The sequence below is a fragment of the Balaenoptera ricei genome, chromosome 2, assembly GCF_028023285.1.
Source record: "Balaenoptera ricei isolate mBalRic1 chromosome 2, mBalRic1.hap2, whole genome shotgun sequence".
NCBI classification, from domain to species: Eukaryota; Metazoa; Chordata; class Mammalia; order Artiodactyla; family Balaenopteridae; genus Balaenoptera; species Balaenoptera ricei.
Window position 1 is genome coordinate 54,832,505 of NC_082640.1, and position 9,085 is coordinate 54,841,589.

Consider the following 9,085-nt stretch of genomic DNA (forward strand, 5'->3'; position numbering starts at 1 on the left):
AAAATAGACTTTAAAATAAAGACTGTTACAAGAGACAAAGAAGGACACTACATAATGATCAAGGGATCAATCCATCAATCAGTGTGATGCACCACATTAACAAATTGAAGGAAAAAAACCGTATGATCATCTCAATAGAAGCAAAAAAATAATTTGACAAAGTTCAACACCCATTATGATAATAACTCTCCAGAAAGTGGGCAGAGAGGGAACCTACCTCAACATAATAAAGGCCATATATGACAAACCCATAGCTAACATCATACTTAATGGTGAAAAGCTGAAAGCATTTCCTGTAAGATCAGTAACAAGACAAGGATGTCCTCTTGCCAATTTTATTCAACATAGTTTTGGAAGTCATAGCCATGGCAATCAGAGAAGAAAAAGAAATAATTGGAAAAGAAGAAGTAAATCTGTCACTGTTTGCAGATGCATGACACTATACGTAGAAAATCCTAAAGATGCTAGCAGAAAACTACTAGCACTCATCAATAAATTCAGTAAAGTTGCAGGATACAAAATTAACACACTGGAATCTGTTGCATTTCTATACACTAGCAAGGAATGATGAGAAATTAAGGAAGCAATCCCCTTTACCACTGCATAAAAAAGAATAAAATACCTAGGAATAAACCTATCTAAGGAGGTAAAAGACCTGTATTCAGAAAAATATATGATGCTGATAAAAGAAATTGAAGATGACACACACAGGTGGAAAGATATACCATGTTCTTGGATTGGAAGAATCAATATTGTCAAAATGACTATACTACCCAAGGTAATTTACAGATTCAATGTAATCCTTATCAAATTACCCATGACATTTTTTCCGGATCTAGAACCAAAAAAATCTTAAAATTTGTATGGAAACGTAAAAGACTCAAATAGCCAAAGCAATCTTGAGAAAGAAAAAAGGAGCTGGAGGAATCAGGCTCCCTGACTTCAGACTATACTACAAAGCTACAGTAATCAAAACAGTTTGGTACTGGCACAAAAACAGACTTATAAATCAATGGAACAGGATAGAAAGCCCAGAAATAAACCCATACACCTATGGTCAACTTATCTATGCCAAAGTAGTCAAGACTATACAATGGAGAAAAGACAGCCTCTTCAATAAGTGGTGCCAGACAGTTACATGTAAAAGAGTGAAATCAGAACATTATCTAACACCATACACAAAAATAAACTCAAAATGGATTAAACACCTAAATGTATGACAAGATACTATAAAACTCTTAGAGGGAAATATAGGCAGAACATTCTTTGACATAAATTGCAGCAATATCTTTTGGGATCCATTATCTAGAGTAATGAAAATAAAAACAAAAATAAACAAATGGGACCTAATTAAGCATAAATGCTTTTTCACAACAAGGGAAACCATAAACAAAATGAAAAGACAATCCAGAGAATGGGAGAAAATATTTGCACATGATACAACTGACAAGGGCTTAGTTTCCAAAATATACAAACAGCTCAGGCAGCTCAATATAAAAAAACAAACAACACAATAAAAAAAATGGGCTGAAGATGTAAATAGACATTTCTCCAAAGAAGACATACAGATGGCCAAAAAGCATGTGAAAAAATGCTCAACGTCGCTAATTATTACAGAAATACAAATTAAAACTACAATGAAGTATCACTTCACACCAGTTAGAAAAGCATTCATGAAAAAGTCTATAAACAATAAATGCTAGAGAGGGTGTGGAGAAAAGGGAATCCTCCTACACTGTTGGTAGGAATGTAAATTGCTATGGCCACTATGGAGAATAGTATGGAAGTTCCTTAAAAATTAAAAATAGAGGTACTATATGATCCAACAATCCCACTACTGGGTATATATCCAGAGTATATATATCCATAATCTGAAAAGATACATGCACCCCAATGTTCATTGCAGCACTATTTATAATACCCAAGACATGGAAACAACCTAAATGTCCATTGACAGATGAATGGATAAAGAAGATGTGATATATATATACAATAGAATATTACTCAGCCATAAAAAAGTATGAAATAATGCCACTTGCAGCAACATGGATGGACCTAGAGATTATCACACTGAGTAAAGTAAGTCAGACAGAGAAAGACAATTATCACATGTTATCACTTATATATGGAATCTAAAAAATTATACAACTGAACTTATTTACAAAACGGAAACAGACTCACAGACTTAGAAAACAAACTTATGGTTACCAAAGGGGAAAGGTGGGGGGAGGGATAAATTAGGAGTTTGGGATTAACAGATACACTCACTACTATATATAAAATAGATAATCAACAAGACCTACTGTATAGCACAGGGAACTCTACTCAATATTCTGTAATAACCTGTATGGGAAAAAATGTGAAAAATAATAGATATATGTATATGTATAACTAAATCACTCTGCTGTACACCTGAAACTAGCACAACATTGTAAATCCACTATACTTCAATATGAAATAAAATTTTAAAAATAAAATAAAAGCTACAATAATTTAAAAAGTATGTTACCGGCATAAAGACAAATATATAGATCAATTGAACAGAATAGTGAGCCCAGAAATAAACCCACACATATATATTCAATGGACCTTCAACAAGGGAAGTAAGAATACACAATGGAAAAATAGTCTCTTCAATCAGTGGTGTTGGGAAAACTCCATCACCACATGCAAAAGCATGAAACTGGACCCCCACCTTACACCACTCACAAATGTTAACACAAAATGTATTAAAGACTTAAACATAAGACCTGAAGCCATAAAACTCCTAGAAGAAAACACGGGTAAAAGGGTTCTTGATGTTGGTTTTGGCCATAAATTTTTGATATGATACTAAAAGTGCAGGCAACAAAAGTAAAACTAAACAAGTGGGACTACATCAAATTGAAAAGCTTCTGCACAGCAAAGGAAACAACTAGTCAATTGAAAAGACAACCTACAGAATGGGAGAAAATATTTGCAAACCATGTATGTGATAAATGATGAATACACAAATACATAACGAACTCGTACAACTCAATAGCAATCATCATCATTCAATTAAAATTGGGCAAAAGACCTGAATATATTTATTTCCAATGAAGACAAATGCAAAAGAAGCTCAATATAATTAATAATTAGGGAAATGCAAATCAAAACTACAATGAGTTATCACCATTATGAAAAACAGTGTGGAGTTTTCTCAACAAATTTAAAATAGAATATTATATGATCCAGCAATCTGACTCCTGGGTATATAGCCAAAGGAAATGAAATCAGTATCTCAAAGAGATATCTGCACTTCCATGTTCTTTGTAGCATTATTTACAACAGGCGAGATCTGGAAACAATGTCCATTCATAGATGAATTGAAAAAGAAAATGTATACATATATGAAATAATGATATATTATGCATAGAAAATAAGAAAATTCTGTGATTTGTGATTACATGGATGAACCTGGAGGGCAGTATGCAAAATGAAAAAACCCAGACAAAGATACAAAAATACAGTATGGTATCACTTATGTGTAGAATCTTTTAAAAGGCCAATTTTATAGACACAGAATAGAATACCAGGGGATAGAGGGGAGGGGGAATTAGGAAGATATAGATCAAAGGGTACAAACTTTTAGTTACTAGATTAGTAACTAATTTAATCTAGTATATAGATCTAATATACAGCATGGTGAATGGTGAATATAGTTAAGAATACAGTATTGCATACTTGAAATTTTGGGGAAAATTTTAAGCATTTTCAACACACACACACACACACACACACACACACACACGAATTAACTGTGGGGTGGGGGATGGATGTGTTAATTGTCTGCATCTTGGTATTTATATTATGATGTAGAGTGTATCAAACCATCATGTTGTACATCTGAAATATATTCAATTATATTTGTCAATTATTCGTCAATAATTCTGGGGAAAAAGAAAAGCTCTTATTGATTTGAACTATAAAACTACCCACAGATATAATCATTTTGTCCTGAAAATTCTTACCAGATATATGTATCCTTAAGCCCTGGTGTTAGAGTAAACTGGAGACTGGAACATTTATTACAACATTCCTGGGTAGCTACCAGGTGTTTCAGGAGATTGAGATTTCATCTTTTCATTATTATTCAATTTGAAAATAACAGTAGTCAGGGATGAGAACTTATCTCTCATGTATGTATTGTTCATGTGGACTATTCTATAATTTCTACACAAGGAATATTTTTCTTACTCTAAAAAGTCCAAAATACTTCTGTTGTAGACTAGAGATATATCAGTCACAGACATAAACAGATATTTGACAAGTCCTTGGACTTGCATATCTTCAAGGATGCAATATCAAGAACAATAATAATTAATCACATCATGTACTTCCTTTCTAAGGAAAGAAGTAAAGCAATGTAAAAGTCAGGAACATTAAAAGGGATATCAGTTTGCATATATTTTATCCAAGATCACATATCATAGGCAAAGCATATATATGAATCTCAAACTTGAGACCTCAATTGCCTGGGTCTCTTAATTGTGAGTAGTTTGCCAATGATTAAAACATATCACAACACTATAACCACCCTGGAAATATACAATAGGAATGAATATGTCTAAACATTTTTAGGTTATAATAAATATCACCATAGAATAACAAAATTTCTCAAGTTTCAATTAAAGCAAATTCAGAAGAAAAACAAAAAAATTCTCATAAGAATCTTGGAAAGTAGGCTAGTCTTTTATGAGAAGAAAACCCATTATAATATTTATGCTTCCCAATTGAATAAAACTATCAGAGAGCCCTGTTTTTCACTTGTCTAATGTTTTATTCGGAATTTTACAGCCACCACGTGGTACATTGGTGCTGTCACTCACATAACATCATAGACTGGGATATCACCTATTAACCAGACATGCAGAAAGAAAAAATGAGAACAAAAAGCACCATGAATTAGTATCAAAATTCCAAAGCATTAAAAACTGAGGAGTACTAAAATGAAACTCAAACATTTGGAAAATTCCTGCTAATTAGGATCAGATATTAAGAATTTATTCAAGAAATAACTAATTTTTATCAAAAACACAAAACATGACTATTCACAAATATAAATAAAACAGTTCCAGAAAACTCTTACCCGGAATGGAAAGCTTTAATTTTGGTGTACAAGTGACCAGATTGAATGCAAGAAGATCTGATGGTAAAAGTACAATCAAAAACAATGTCCAAAAAGTCATCTTACTAAATAGTCTTTAAGTAAAAGAAAAACAATGGAGAGTATTAAATGATTAGACATAAAATTTTTATAGGTAAATGACTTATGTTTGACATTCCTTCATATCTAAAGAGAAATATACATTAAATGCACAAAAAGAATCACTAATCATGCAATAGTTGATTCATTCAACATAGGATGATTAAAGAATGAAGAAATTCATACTGGTTCTTCATTGTCTCTTAAAACAATGGGTAGCAGACAGGACATTGGGGTTGTATTCTTGTCAATAAACACACAGACAATGTGGCTGTGAAGTCACGTGGATTTATGCTCTAGGAAGCAAATATCTGGAGACTGGCCCATGGGCTCACCATCAGTCAAACTGGCAAAAACATGCAAGGGAACTTTCAGGCCTGAAAAGAGAGCCAACAACTTTTAGTTTTGGGACCCCATCCATGACCAGACAATGAACAACAAAAAACAGAAAGGCAACTACTCCTCCCTAGGACCACATCTTGAGCCACCACTCTAACTCATGCCTCAAAATGGTCTAACGTTGGAGATGATACAATGGCACCAAAGAGCTGTAAACAGATTTTCCAGAACTGTGGGGGTGGGAGACAATATAAGAGGGTAGTGTCCACAGAGAAAAAGATTCCACATGAAATGCAGTGGGACCCACTGAAAGTAGGAAAACAAAGAGAAGGGCCCATCAAAACCAACTGGCATTAACGAGAGCCCACTATCCCTGAAAATGTCCTGGCAAAGCCCTACATAATATCAGGGGCCACATTTCAGCTCAAGTAATAAGCAGCAGTGTCTACAAACCAAGATCAGTGGTCTGGTTCATGAATGCATCTGAATGAGTCCAGGCTGGGGCTAGATCATACCATATAATAGATTCTTGGGAAACCACAAAGCACACACCACAAGTGACTGTCCCCTCAACAGATCAGCATTCTATGCCTCCAAATGTGCAGGAACGTGTGGGGTTGTATATCAGGGTGCCAGGGAAGGAAACATTGACTCCATGTGCAATCTGACCAGAATTCAAGTCTAACAAAAGGCTATTCAGAGCCTGAGATCCTAGAATGTAGAAATGGCACCAGAGAAGGAATCCCATCTTTATGAGGATTGCAGTTCCCAAAATAACTCCCCCCTCCTGATGTTTTAAGATGGGCCTCCCTCATAGTCCAAAGTCCTCTGAAGCCTGTGTCAAGGACCAAAGAGAGTCTCTCACCTCGAAACATTCAGGTCGTGGAAAAACCTTGCCAGAAGGTATAAGAGAAAAATACAAATCAAAGGAAAGAGATAAGGAAAAGTCACACCTATGGCATCTGGGGGGGCGGTGGAACTAGGGATCAGGAAAGAAAGCCAAAGACAAGACCATGTCTTGGCCATGTGGCAGCCCCTAAACACGGTAAAGTCTCAAGGGCTTTCCTTCCCCCATACCCACAGCCCAGGGCTCTGTAAGGGACAGGGGGATCCCCAACCTCCTGCCCATGGATGGCCACCTCCATTGCGCCTCAGTGTAATCCTATTGAGCATGACATTTAGGTCATCCTCTCTCTTAAGGACCATATGAGTTCTCATCATAGACCCAACCAAGGCACTCCCCACACATTGGTGCACTGGCACCTGAGTAACCTTACCTCAGATGCTTTCTGGAAATGAGGGTGCCCAAAAAGGAGTGGGTATCTGTCTCTTCCAGGTGCTGGACCAAGGCTGACATTGATTGACCCATGGGAAGCAGGCCAAACAAGGAACTGAATTCCTCTGGGGAGTGGTCTGGCTAGAGAGGAGTAGGACAGCAGTGAGAACTCCTACTCCATCACTTTAGGAATTGGGAGTCATGCATGATACACCTTCATGGATCAAATGATGCTACAAGACACACCAACAGTGGTACATTCAGGAACACAAAGAGTGACAAAATGTACCTATACACACTACATAAACAAGTTTCTGAAACGCATACCTAACACCTAAGTATCTACCTACATACCTACCAAAACACATACCTACCTCTCTACTCCTTACCTCCCTAAATCCTTACTTTTCTCCCTCCCTCCAACCCTCCATACGTTATTACAAACATTAAGGAACCAGTGGACGAGTGGATCAGTGCATGAATGTATATATGAATAACGTGTCAAGATATGTAGAAATGACGAATCCCTAAAAAACTTCCAACAGAAGGCAGAGCAACATTGGCTCTCCTTCTAAAGTGAGAGATTCTTAGCCTGCAAAGTTCTAAGGTTGAGTCTTGGGGAACAGAGATGTTCCTCTGGGCTTGATCCTGGTCTCTGCAAGCACAGCTGATGGCACATTGGGCTTGGCCACTTGCCCACCAACACTCAAAAAACGAGGACATGAGTCCCAAAATTGGATGATCAAGGAAGCAGATATATGGATATGGGCAAATGGGCTCAGCACCAGTGAAACTGGCAAAGCCCTGAATGGGAATGTTCAGGCCGGGACACGAACCATTGACTATTGGTGCAGCGTCTCCATCCATGGCATGCCCAAGGCCTGCAAACAACAGCAATGCAATTACTCCATACTAAGCCCATATCATGGGGCCATGCCTCTACTTCAAGCATACAGGGGCTCATGGTGGAGATGATACCAGGGTTCCTAAGGTCTCTCAACAGCTTTACTAAAATTGGACAGTCAGGAGTTTCTACTCTGGAGGGTGCTCTCTTCAAAGGCATTGGCTCCCACAGAGGAAGAGCTCCCCAGGAGGATCACTGGATGAGAGTGGGAGGCAAAACCCATCAGAGGGCCCATCAGGAACAACTGGCCTTACTGAGACACCACCATCCCTAAAAGTGACCTGGCCAAGTCCCATTAAAGCTCAGGGACTGCCCTTCAGCTTCTCAAAAGCAAGCAGCGTCTACCTGCCAAGAGCCAGTGGACGGGTTCTTGAATGCCTCTCACCACCTCCTGGCCTGGGGCATGATTCTTCCCTACCAATGGTTCTTTGAAGACGGCAAAGCACACATCACAGTGACTGTCCCCTCAGTAGATCAGTGTGCTCTGCCTTGGGGTGGGCACGGACCTGTGTGGATGTTCCCCAGGGACACAGGGAAGGAAATATCTCCATGTGCAGCCTGACTAGACCTCAGATCTAATGAAATGCTTTTCATTGCCCAAGATCTGAGTCCTTAGATGTGGTGCCATAGCAGAAATCCCCCGTTTGCGAGGACTGAGGTTCCAGAAAGGACTACCCCCTCTTGACGGCTTTGACGTGGGCCTCCCCCATAACCCAAAGTCCATTGAGGTCTCTGTCAAAAATCAAATACAGCCACTCACTCAAATCATTCTGGCTGTGAAGAGACCTTTGCCAGAACGTCTGACTGAAAGACACAATTTGAAGAGAAAGAGCTAAAGAAAGGCACTGCCTAGGGCCTCCGGGCAGGCGGTGGAACCACGGATCAGGAAAGAAAGCTGAAGACAGGATCACGTCTTTGCCACATGGAAGCCTCTAGACATGGTAGAGTCCCAAGGGCTCTCCTCCAGGGATAGGTGGCCTCCACACCCACACTCCAGGGCTCTGGAAGGGACAGGAGAATCCCTAAACTCTGGCCCCTGGATGGCCACCTCCTTTGGGCCTCAGTGTAATCCTATTGTGCATGATTGTTAGGTCATAATGTCTCTTCAGGACCATATGAGTTCTCATCATTGACCCAACCAAGGCACTCCCCACTCATCTGTGCCCTGGCACCTGAGTAGGCTTACCTCACATGCTTTCTGGAAATGAGGATGCCCAAAAGGAACTCAGTTTTTGTTTCTTACAGGTGGTGGACAAAGGCTGACATCGCTTGCTCCATAGGCAGTGGACCAAACTCAGATCTTCCTTCCCATGGGGACTTTGGCTAGAGAGGAGCAGGA

General features: G+C 38.7%; 2 non-coding genes across 2 annotated transcripts; both read right to left on the reverse strand.

The window, feature by feature from the left end:
• Window positions 1–6,712: 6,712 nt before the first annotated feature.
• On the reverse strand, window positions 6,713–6,793 carry LOC132361491 (small nucleolar RNA SNORD115). Its single transcript, XR_009501777.1, has one exon. It is a non-coding gene; the product is annotated as a small nucleolar RNA SNORD115 (small nucleolar RNA).
• A 2,008-nt stretch (window positions 6,794–8,801) lies between these two features.
• LOC132361489 (small nucleolar RNA SNORD115) lies at window positions 8,802–8,882 on the reverse strand. Its single transcript, XR_009501775.1, has one exon. It is a non-coding gene; the product is annotated as a small nucleolar RNA SNORD115 (small nucleolar RNA).
• Between the last annotated feature and the right edge of the window lie 203 nt (window positions 8,883–9,085).